This window comes from Mycteria americana, chromosome 2, assembly GCF_035582795.1.
Source record: "Mycteria americana isolate JAX WOST 10 ecotype Jacksonville Zoo and Gardens chromosome 2, USCA_MyAme_1.0, whole genome shotgun sequence".
Classification (NCBI taxonomy): Eukaryota; Metazoa; Chordata; class Aves; order Ciconiiformes; family Ciconiidae; genus Mycteria; species Mycteria americana.
In genome coordinates this window covers 158044303-158057256 of record NC_134366.1, presented here as the reverse complement: position 1 = coordinate 158057256, position 12954 = coordinate 158044303, and the positions used below count along the sequence as shown (strand labels likewise).

Genomic DNA, 12954 nt, shown 5'->3' with positions numbered 1-12954 from the left:
CAGACAATAGAAACCCGTCCAGATGAATGAATAAACTGGTTCGGGAGAAAAAATAATTGCACTCAGGCCTTAGAATTTGCTAAATAATATAACTACAAAATAGTCTTCACAAACTAGACTCCATAAATCTGCTGCTTATGGAATTGTTAGATCTTACTTCATTTTTAACTGGTTAACTTTTTTCTAGTTTTGAAATATTCTTGTTTGAAGTATAGAATTGTATCATTGTTTCCAGCACCCATCTCATTTACACTTAAAAATCAATAGCAATCTAAGTATTTCTGAAAATTAACCATTGATTTAAGCACTTTTTTTTAGCTGTCATGTTTGAAAATATTGCCCATGTGGCTACTTTTAAGAGCAAAGTTTCAATGGCTTAACTGAGTAAATATTAAAATACTAAAATGCAATTTGTACACTGGATGGTAAATCATTATATCTATAAAATTTGCTTGCACTTATAATAATTTTAAGTAATATTTACTTGACAATAAGGTTTAAATATAACCTAAAAATAATCAGTTGTATCTAATCCTTGCATTCTTTTCTGTTGCTGATTCACTATGATTTATTTCCCTGAAACTTTCTATTATTTTGAAATCATAAAAGGAAACAAAGGTTCCTTTCAGTCTTGGAATGGCTTCATATTCATGCAGGTAGTGTTTATGTTTCTGATTGCCAATGTATACTCTATCAGCGTTAATGTGCCCAGGATATATATTTCGGAAGATTGTTACTGTTGCTGCTGCAACTCATTTCACCTCCATTATGGAAACTTATTAATGCCATTAAGAGGATTTTGTTCTGGATTCAGTTAATTCTCAGTCTGGATAAAATGCTACAGCTTTACACATAGCAGTATCCTTGACATAGATGCAGAGCTGATATAAGTTAATGTAATTGTTTGTGTGCAAGACCCTTGGTACTGACCTCAGAGACATCAAATTCTTCCTTTAGTAACATTTGTATAAATCAGGAGTAGGTCCATTGATTTCAATTACTCAGTATGTACAATGAGATGAAACTGAGAATATAATTTGCCCTATGTATCTAAATTTAACCTTGACACAAAACACTCACAGTCCCTATTTACTTGAATGAAGCGGTTAGAGAATTCAAAAATCATATTGGAAAGTGGAGAACAGTGATGTCCTGAAACGGTAAAAGTCAGAAAAAGTAGCTGAAAGGCCAGTTTAAAGTAGTGAAATCACAATTTCATCTCCCCCTCCGACCCCGAAAGATCTTCTGCTTTTAACTTTCCTCATCTCTTACCAGAAGTAGTTGTATTTAGAGTCATCATTTTGGGTCACTGTGGTGCAGTATGGATTACTCTTAATTTTATCTCAGTGAAGAACTCTTCTAGATTATGTACTTATGAGTCCAGTTTCTGCTACTTGACTCCATGCAAAGAGAAGAGTTAGGCCTGTAGTCTCTTAGGACAGACTGTAAGTTCATCTAAGCCAGAAAGCAGTTATTCTTAACATGGGGTTTTGGTATTTATAGTGAACAATAGCAATTTAAGCCTGAAATAATATCTAGAAAAATGGGATTATGAAGAGATGGTTAAAATGCAGCTTCAGGGATATATGTGATGTATAGTGTAGGAAACAAAACTGATGCTGTCTTTCACCCAGTTATGTTGACTGAAAATAAATCTTTATCGGGTTTTTATATCCAATGAGACTATAATAACTAGTCTTATAAAATATTAAGCTTTTTCCAGGAAAAGAATACACATCTTTGCTTATGCCTGCAAAGAACAATGTAGTTCACGATGCTCTATAAATAATGATATTGGATGTTCCTTGAGCCTCAACTTTGACTGTTTCAGCTGATTAAAACTGAAAGTTTATTTTAAAGTCTACAGAATTCTCCACAGAAATATTTTTTATGCCTCTTTCTTTCAAAATACATTATATTCTCTGTTCCATAAATAACAGTTCCTTGTGATTTCGATATAATGATGTTTGCTAAAATTTCCTATGCATGGTAAATATTTTCCCGTTTCCTGTAGCTGTCATTAAACTGTATTCCCTGCCCAGAAAATAACAAAAGATGATAGCATGAAGTACCTATCTGGGTCATCACAATTAAATTGTATAGAAATAAATAAAAGAAAACTTAAAAAAAAAATCAGTTCCTTTCCTCTGCAGAGACTTGTTCCTCCAGGGTTTCCTAAGGATGGGCATCTTTAATCTTTAAAACCAGACACAGTGCTGAAACTATGTCCCAGAACAAAAATATTTTTGTACAGTAAATACGTTTTGCAAAACTGAGTATTGCAGCTGCCGTATTCATCATGAAAACCTCAGCATGGAAAGTTATTTCCTTCTCTGACACTGAGACCACACTTGCATACACACACGTCCTCCTGATTGGGAGGTATGAACTTGTGCTGGATAAGTTGAGGTGGTTTTTTTTGCTTCTCCCTCATGCACAGAGGAGTAACCTCTTCCTAATATAAGCCTATCACTGATTGATTATTTCATAACGACTAATGTATTTAGCTTTGTAATAATCCTCTTTAAAGTAAAAACAGCATAAGTTTTTGAAGATAGAGAGGTGTCAAAAATATAGGTGTGCATCTAGTAATAATTTCAACAGTGCATAAACAATTCAGTTACAGCTCTATCTGCATCAGCAATTCAAAGGTCTACTAAATTTTATGTAGAACATAAGAAACAAGTGGTAGAAAACTCACATTTAATTCTTAGCTTCAGGCTGAATGACCTGCTTTCTATTCAGGCATCATGATATCAAAATCATTGAGGTCTTTCTCTGATTTTCATGTAGTTCTGATAAGCATTTTCACTGGTATTAATGTTGCAGTCCCTGTTATATGGATACAGAAGTGCTTCCAGTTTTACAGACAGGTATTTAATCTTGAAGAAATAAATTCTGTATATCCTAATGTTGTGAAGTTTGACCTTATAAAAGCATGTCAAATTAAGATTAATTAAATTTGCACTTTTATATTTACCCAGTCACTTAGAAGTTTAAGATAATCCCTTCTGCCTCCCTCAGATTTTACCATCTCTGTATGCCTGTCATAAGCAAGATACAGTGAACAGAATTCCTAACATTTTGCATGGCTTCTTGAATCAGGAGGGGCTGCAAACTCAGAACAAAAAACTGGTACAGGATATCAGAGGACATTAGATTGCTTTCCTAGATGTATAATCCTACTTGTGGGATGTTGTTTTCAGGGCTGAATGAAGATAACAGGTAGACTTAATTACTCTTCCACTTCTAGTTTGTAGGTGATATGTTGATAACAAGCAGCTAGGACTATATACATATATGTACTAACTTTGTCATAATTTCTTTTGTAAGTTTTAGCAGCTAAACTTGGGGATGATATATGGGACTGTTTTATAATGCATTGATTTCATTCTCCATGTGAAGTAATGCAGTATCAGAACTCTAATGTCAGTCATCTCTCCCAGTGCAAATCACCAAGAAAATTAATTCTGGATGTGCTCATTAGTCCTCAAAACTAACTGAATTTTAATGGGACATGAAAATGAGCATATCATAACAGGGTAGACTTCTGGCCCACCACTGAACCTGGGAAGTAACAAAACCCTGAGAAACAATACTGGAGGCACATATGGATACAGTGGAAAAGATTTCTCTTGAGAGTTGCACAGCAAGGTTATAAACTAAGCAATGTTTTCATTATTCATCCACAAGGCCAACGATTAGAGATAAGTAGCTTTCACACTACTGCTCAATCTGCAGATAACGTTACAAAGAATTTTCCCACGAGTATCTACTAAATATATAAGGGATAGATCTATTGCACACAAAGTCTTGAAGCAATCTACCACTTTGGCATTTAATTACTGTAGACTTAAAATAGAAGGATGTCCGTAGAGAAAGAATACCTTGTTCAAAAAGCTACATGGCAAGATACCTTTACTTCTCTTTCATAACCATAGAATTTGTCAGTTAAGTTTTTCAGCTGCTAGGGCAATTTATGGCTCAGTGTGATAAGAACTCAGAACAACACTCCACTGCTGAGTTATTTCCCCCACTGATTTTAATGCCCCCCCCCATCAAGCACTTACTGTATTCACACAGAAGGAAGAACTGGTTTATAAACTATGGAAAATAGTGTGTCTCGAATGTATGTAGTCAGGGTCTGTGGGATACAGATGTTCCACTGCTTACACTACACTGTCCTGACAGCATATGTTGGGCATAGGCAAGGAAAATTAATCTTAATTAGACAAAGAATTAAAAAAATTACTATATACTTATTGCCACCAGCTTTATTTGGATATTATATGAGCCTTTTAAAAGCAAAATTAGGTAAGAAAAATACAATATTATGTCATCATTTATTAATGAAATGAAGGGGAAAATGTCTATGTAGTTCATGTATCCATGAGTCCTTTTGGTCTTTTAGTATTTCTTCCTTAACCTGAACTTCATTACATTTTTTTGTATTTCTCTTGATTGGTTTCAATGAAATAGATGTTTTCAACATAAAGCAATGCTCTCACCCAAAATAATTTGAACTATTAGAGACAGAAAGTCAGAATGAGGATAGCAAAGTAGGAGCAAATTTGCACTTTTAAATCATTTCAGTTTATCATGGGTGTACTTAAAAGAAATCTTATCAATTCAGCAGTAACTAGCAACAGAAGTGCTTATTAGGGACAGTGATTATGGTGATCCATGAAAAGAACTGAAACATTTTGTAAAACAAATGGTTTACACATACAGTGAGCTATTACTATTATACGTAATGTATTTTGTTCCTATACCTTCTTTAAGAGGTTTTTTTTCCAACCAACACAGGTTCTTTCTGTCAAGAGATTTTTAAAACTAGCTTTTCATAATATTAAAGGCAGCGAGTTCATATATATTGCATCTTTACTGAATGTCTGTCATGTTTAAATTGGTCTTCCCCCCACTACAAAACAATGGGAAACAAAATCCATTGAAAACTATTCAACACAAAGGGATACATCTTAACTTCATACATTTCCAAGGATTTTGACTGCAGAATATATCAAGGAAGTTTTACTGCATGATTACATTGTTTCATATTCTTCTCCAAGAATTTAATTTACTGACTAATGTAGCATGCAGTAGGTAGACCAGTCTAACTTTTACTATGCTTCATTAGTAGGGCTGTAATAGCAATGTGACGAAAATAACACTTTTTAACAAATGTGTATGATTTCCAAACAGCAAAAACCATAGGTGTAATGTGATTCATACCCCAGGCTATATTTATGGTGGTAAGAAAACTTGCATTATTTCCCATGATAAATTAAAAGCTGAGATGAGAACCTAAATTACCACTTCCTAAGAAAATAATTACTGTAAAAACATAAATTGTTATAAAGGAATCTATGCAAGGCCCATTAAAGGAATTAACTCATGTTTGCCTAATGTACACCTGAGAGGATGAATACATTTATGTGAACTTGTTATGCAAAACGTTTGCTTTTGAACAATGTGTTGTTATTAAATCACTAGCTACAGAGGGTTCATCAATCTAGGAAGGATAGTTGGTAGCCATTTTGTCTTCTGTGCTGAAATTCATGAAAGTCTGCTATTACTGCTTTTAGTCCTTCTTAGGCTATTTCCTTCTGTTCTTCAGCAAAGAGTCTGATATACAACCATCCTGATAAAATAAAACTGTGTGTTTTCTTATGTTTCTTTGTGAGAAAAGGTGAATGTACGTGAACTGATGTGCAGACACTTCTTTTGTGTTCTTTGGTACTATAACCTGACAGAGCTAATGAAGACAAATAGTTTCATTCAGCAGCTCTGCATGTGTTGGGGTTTTTTTAACTCATTTACAGCTCTTCGTGGTCTTGTTTTGCATTAGAATGCCTGTGGAAATACTATGTGCATAGTGTTATTTCCTTCATATTCTTTATTCTATTAGCAAGGTTCCCAATTATTCTTATGCTTTCCTCTTCACAGTTTTGGTGGGTTATATAGGAAGAAAGATAACAAGTAACACTGCTATGAGCATGAATAAAAAAAAGAAAAAGAAATCATATTTGATATCTGCTGAGCTATACACACTGCTCTCTAATTCTTTAATTTCACGTAGAGTTTGGTTGGGGTTACATACTGATAACCAATTTTCAAATGGTTTTTTGCTTTGTTTTGTGTCTTTGTGTTTCATGAGATGGTGTAATGGTAGGAATTAAAGCATAAGTCAGAAATATGTGAAAGTGGATTTTCTCTCTTTTAAAAAATTGAGATACAATAATGATTTCAAGCAACCCTCATGAAGATACATAGCTTCTTTCCTAATATAAACTGTTAGCAAAATCAACTGTTTTTTATAATTCTAAAAGGCTCAAGAAAATGTATAAAGTTCTGTGGAAAGTTTAGGCTATGTTATGTTTTACATATATTTATCTTAAGATAAGGATTAGACATCAACTCAGTGTGGGCAGAAGGAGGTTGGAGATTAATTACCATTTACAAATTCCCAACTAGAAGTGTAATAAAATTGTCATTTAAAGTGAAAAACAATGGTAAAAGTCATTAGATCTAATTTAGATGCTTAAAAGTTGTGGCTAAACCTTACCCAGTCAGCCAAAGGTCTTTCTATAATCAACATATGGAAAGAAATAGTAGTAGAGGGCAGTTCACATGGTCCTCCTGAGATGTTAATCTGAAGACAAGATGAAGAAGTACCTAGAGGTGCCCTTTTGTCTCCTTTGTGCATAAAGGAAACATAGAATGACTAACCCAGGCTTAGAAGCACAACTTTTAGATGTCTAAATCAGGTCAGAAAAATCCCATCCAACATAATCAGTGGAAAACACATACCGCTACTTAGTTTAATTTTTCACAGTAGAAATTTCTGATACCTTCTGAGGTGTTGGGTTTTTTTTTTCTTTTTTAAAATATAAACAAGTATGAAAAGAATCTCCTCATAAGAAAACAGGTCTTACTGAGCACTGGATTTTAAAATATCAAATAGATTGAAGTTAATGATAAGACAAAAGACCTTTAACATTTAGGACACAGACTTAAGTTTCAGATCAGATCTTTTTTATTATTTGGCTATTCAATGGCCCGTGAGTCAAATAAGATTAACCGTTAGGCCACTTTGTAAAATGCATTCGATGGAATGCATATGAACATCCATATAGTTTATGACTATCATAAATGATTGCTATGACCTGTCATGTAAATCTCAGTAGGGAGATGGAGGAACTAGCATGGAAGCAGTTGTGTTGCTGGGAATTACTCTTCCTTCCCCCCATCCCCTAGAAACATTAACATTTATGTTTGCTTTTGTTTAAATTCCACAGATCTCAAAATCTCTTTGGATTTGTAATGTGGAGAAAGCTGGTCTTAAAGATATCATCACACTGCATGGTGGGAACTGCAGTTCAGCAGTTTCATTTGCTTATTGTCCCCCAGGAATGCAGCTTCCTTGCTGGACTGAGGTTTCTGTGCTTATCCTCTTTATATTTCCTTCATCTGTTACAGTTCACTACCACTGCCCGACTACTGCTTGGTCGTGCCCCACAGCTTCTGTAGTTACTTAATTTTGGAGAAAATCCACTACCTTCATGGTATGCAAAAAACTTTTATGTGGAAGAAAAAAGTCATGTATTAAAGGTTTCTGTTTAAAATACTTTTGGAAGAAAATGTTTTGTCCAATCATGGAAGCCTTCAGTCCATGTAACAATTATGGCAAACTCATTGAAATGAACTATAAGGACCTCATATATGGATAAGAAGGTTCCTTCTGTAAGATGTCAAAATGAAATTTTCCAAAACGTTAATATGAAAAAAATACTGGCCTATGCTATGTTATTCAGCAGTGAGATTCTGAGTAATACATTAATTTAAAACAGTTCCTGTCTGAATTTAGAAGTATATATTTTATCATGGTTAATGGACAACACCACAGATCTAAGAGCTTTCATACAAAGAGTATATGTGACACATATCCTTTTAAAAAAAAGGAAAGCTGCTTATATAATTCAGTTACATCTTTTTTCACAGTACAGCTGTATATCAGCTCTGAATTAAGTGCTTTAATACACTACTGAGTCATCACTACAGATACCTTGGTAGCAAGATCAGGTATGTTACTACAATAATTTTAACTGGAAAAAATATACTGTGTTAGCTTTTCTCAAAACTGCTTAAAATTTTCACTGAAATCAATGGAATTACATTTGATTCACTCTCAAAGAAGCCAGCTGGAGATTTCCTTATCTATCCTTAATCATGGACACAGGCTAAGAAAACTATCTAGTTTATGTTAGACGATAAGCTACTAAACTTTTCCTAGCATGTTCTGACTTCATGTAGCTTCAGGAAAGGTTACATTTAGGAAAAACAAAACAAAACAACAATAAAACATTTATGGAATATTGAAAATCAATATTTATAAAGCATATTCCTAGATAATGTATCATTAATGAAAAAAGAAGTGACATTGTAGATCACAAGCTGATCACACTTCCGTCCCTCCTAGAATAGGTTTTGTCCTTCCTATATCTTTATAGAAACAAAGTAAGTGGTACAAAATGTAAGTTTTTGTCTCACAAATAGTTGTATGGAGAGGCAAAGAAATATGTTTCCCGTGAAAAGCAAAGGATCCTAGGTAATAAACACACTTTCATTTTAAAATATATTCTGGGCCTGTATATTTGAATTAGATTCTTAAATGTCTAGTGAAATAGTACCAAAACAATTTGATGTCTTAAAGCTAGTCATTCAAACATAGACACTCTTTGTTTTAGGAGAAGAAAATGACAGCTTTGTAAGATTTTCTAGAATGTCTCTACACTGCTTAATGAATTAAGGTTACAGAGACCTAGGCCTAGAAAAGCTTTTGTCAGTATTTGATAAAGCAGTTGTATTTTCTAAAACCCAAATTCATCAAGAGGATTAATAGTCATTCAGCAGAAAAAAAGATATGTCTAGTCCCAGTGTGGTATTTTAGGATAAGGGAGTGTTCTCTATTTCTTCTCCCAGAATGGACTGAAAATGGCTTTTGAAGGCTACTTCTCAGCCATCTGCTTTAAAGAAAATGAAAAGGAATACAGTCCTCTCTCTTCCACTCAGCTCACAAATGTAGTTATTGGGCTCAAAGAGGTGGTCATACTGCCCTGTCTGAAATGCAGGACAGTAAGGGTACATTCAGATAGATTCTTGAACCTAATTAGCACTTAAAAAACAACCCAAAAGTAAATTAAAAAAACAAAGAAAACCAACCACAAAGCCACAGTTTTTAAAAGCTTCAGTAGTGTCAGCAAAACATGATCTCAAATGAAGTGGTATAAAATACAGTGTAATATATTTATTCTGTGATCTGCCTGAATGATTACTGTCTAGTTTTAAATATGGCTGTAGCTTGTAATTACTTTCCCATTGAGTAGAGGTATGGTCTTCTTACTGTAGGAGGAAAGAGTGGGATTCAGACTTCCTAGAGAGGCAAGACCATATGATCGGAGACATCATTTTAATTTATGGTGCAGAAACTCAGCCAATCTGATGATATTAATACTTGCTTCTGGAACCATTAGGGCAAGCATCTGGTTCAATGCAGTTTTCATTGGATGAAAGGACTTTTGTCAGGATACATGTTTGCCTTTCTTGAGTGATATGCAACCATTAATGGTATTGATGAAGGCAGTTGATTCCAATAGGCAAGCTTCAAGTTTATGGCCCAAAACAATGTGACCAGCTGGGAAAATAAGTTGTGGTGTTCAGCTCTTCACATGAAGTTGATTTTATAAATGTACATCTGCCACTGCCACAAAAATATGACTGCTTCCCACAAGCCTCTTGCTCATGCAATCACACCATGATTTCAATTACATAAAAACTCTCTTTTCTAAAAAGGTTGTCATGATTAAACTGAGAATTCCTTTGATTACATGCGACTTCAATTATCTGAATGTTTTGTTTCCTTTAGGACTTCAAAATACTCAAGAGTTTATTGTATTATTATGTTGCTGTTGCTTGCATAAGGGAAATGATAGATATTATCTCTGTCTCCAATGTGTGACTCTCTGTAGAGGCCATCTGGTCCTTAAGATTCTGGATGTCAGTCTGATGCTAGTACATTGTGTATTTATATTTGCACATATGTCCCAGTAAAGTCAGGATGGCAGCGTATTCTAAAGCCATGTGAGATAGTGTTCACATCTGACCACCCCATAGGGCTATCGTATGCTACTGTTAATTTATATTTTAGAGAATTAATCTAAAGATGCAAAAGATAAGTAAAATATTTTCTGATAAGTAGCTAATGCTTTCCTCATTTTTGAGAATGGGACAAGGACACTAGTGTCACCTGGATAAATATGGACATTTTTATAGTTTATAATTGAGAGTTGCTCAAAAATGGGTTACATGTATTTGAATATGTAAATCTCATCCTTCAGTTAATCATCATACTGCAACATTATGGGAAGGATTGTCATATTAATATTATTATCTATTATATTCTGGAAAAATAAAGTGTGAATGCAGAGTTGGATACATGTCTATCACACTAAATGGAAGACAACACTGGATTACTCCAGCTCCATTTGCAAATATAGTGGGAAAAACTTCCTGAATATATTAAAGTCCAAATTACTGCTTATGTCCATACCTAGTATTAAAAAAAAAAAAAAAAAGAAAAAAACTTGTTCAATTCTTTCACAGATCTCTTTTCTAAGATATGCCATCAATACTCTTCTTTGATTTCTAGAAGCGATTTCAGTGTTTTCCTTGAAATTTCTAATTTGATACTTTGCTAATTAAATGGGTAGAAATGCCTTGATGATATTCTAAAACCTTTTTGCATTTCTGCTTCAGTGCTGTAATTCACACTTTGTTAATACATTATTTCTGTTACAGCAGTTCATGTTACAAAAAAAAGATGTTGAGAAATAAAGTTCTGTTTCAGTCACCCCAATCCATACAAAATTTTAGCAAAGTAGGTAACTTACATGACATATTAGTTGGCAGAAATGATATGGTTCATACTTTATTGTATTTCACAGAATCACCGAATTACAGAATGGTTGAGGTTGGAGGGGACCTCTGGAAGTCATCTACTCCAACCCCCTTGCTCAAGCAGGGCCACCTAGAGCAGATTGCCCAGGACTATGTCCAAACGGCTTTTGAATATGTCCAAGGAGGGACATTCCACAACCTCCCTGGGCAACCTGTGCCACTGCTTGGTCACCCTTACATTAAAAAAAGTGTTTCTTGATGTTCAGACAGAACCTTCTGTGTTTCAGTTTGTGCCCATTGTCTCTTGTCCTGTCACTGAACACCACTGAAAAGAGCCTGGCTCCATCCTCTTCGCATCCTCCTTTCAGGTATTTAGATACACTGATAAGATCCCTGCTGAGCCTTCTCTTCTCTAGGATAAACAGTCCCAGCTCTTTCAGCCTTTCCTCATAGGCGAGATGCTTGAGTCCCTTAATCATCTTCATGGCCCTTCATGGCTGGACTCTTTTCAGTATGTCCATGTCTCTCTTGTACTGGGGAGCCCAGAACTGAACATGGTACTTCAGGTGTGGCCTCACCAGTGCTGAGTAGAGGGGAAAGATCACCTCCCTCAATCTGCTGACCACACTCCTAATGCTGCCCAGGATACCATTCACCTTTGCAGCAAGGGCACATTGTTGGCTCATGTTCAGCTTCGTGTTCACCAGGACCTCAGGGCTTTTTCTGCCAAGTTGCTTTCCACCTGGGTGGCCCCTAGCATGTACTGGTGGCTGGGTTTTTTTTCTTAGGGGCTGGGTTTTGCACTTCCTTTTGTTGAGCTTCATGAGGTTCCTCTTGGCTCATTTCTTTAGCCTGTCGAGGTTCTTCTGGATGGCAGCACGACCCTCCAGTGTATCAGCTGCTCCTCCCAATTTTGTGTCATCTGCAAATATGCTGAGGGTATACTCTGCACCATCATCCAGGTCATTAATAAAGGTGTTAAAGAGGATTGGACCCAGTATTGACCCCTGGGGTGCATCACTAGTTACTGGCCTCCAACTGGACTTCATGCCCCTGATCACCACCCTCCGGGCCCAGCCATTCAGCCAGTTTTCAATTCACCTCACTGTCTGCTCATCTAGCTCATACTTCACCATCTTCTCTATGAGGTTTGTATGGGAAACAGAAGTATTTCAGGAGTACCATACAATGGGAAGACTGTACTGTAGAAAATACAGTCACTATATTGTAATTCTTTCCATATTGCATAAAGAAGAAAATAAATAGTTATGGCTATTTATTTTTTTACCACCCATCAACTATAAAATAGAACAAAATAGAAACTTTCCTTTAATTCTGCTGGAGGCCTGTTTAAGAACTATAATGTGAACTTTCCCCATGCCATTTGTTTCCAGATGTACTCTTTTTTTTACTAGTTTCTTCTTGAAAATTCTTGATAACTGTAGTCAAAATTATCTGATTTCCACAGTCTTTCAGGAAAGCATTTAGAAAATAAAAATTTACTTTTCAATGTAGTGAAATCACAAAAAATAATCTATTACCAAAATATAAAAATGTTAGTGATCATTCATTTTTCTAAAAACAGTAACCTAGTCAGTTAATGGCATGTTGTTTTTTAAGGGAAATGTTTTCAAGATTGCTTGTTCTTTCTTTGTACATTTATATTTTCTGCTAATGTTCCTGGAAGTTGTCGACAAATAGAAAGATAATAGATGATAAAGGAATTTTAGGGTTTAATAGAAAGATAGTAAACACCTTGTAGTAAATATTAACATCTGCAACAGAGTTGTGGGTAAGTATCTTTTTGCACTCTATCGCAATCCAGAAGTAAGAACATGTTCCATATCTTTAGACTCCCTCTGTTAGTTTTCTACCAAGGAGCTAAACATGACAGATGCAAAACAGAGAAAAGATATCCAAGTCTGTATGAATGCGGTTAAAAATACCCAGACATCTTTAATTTATGGAATCCCAAGCAGATGGTAGAATATGTTTACT

General features: G+C 35.0%; 1 protein-coding gene across 1 annotated transcript in view; it reads left to right on the top strand.

The window, feature by feature from the left end:
• Positions 1–12954, top strand: part of CSMD3 (CUB and Sushi multiple domains 3) — a 774333-nt gene that overhangs the window by 35197 nt on the left and 726182 nt on the right. The gene's annotated exons all lie outside the window — the stretch shown is intronic.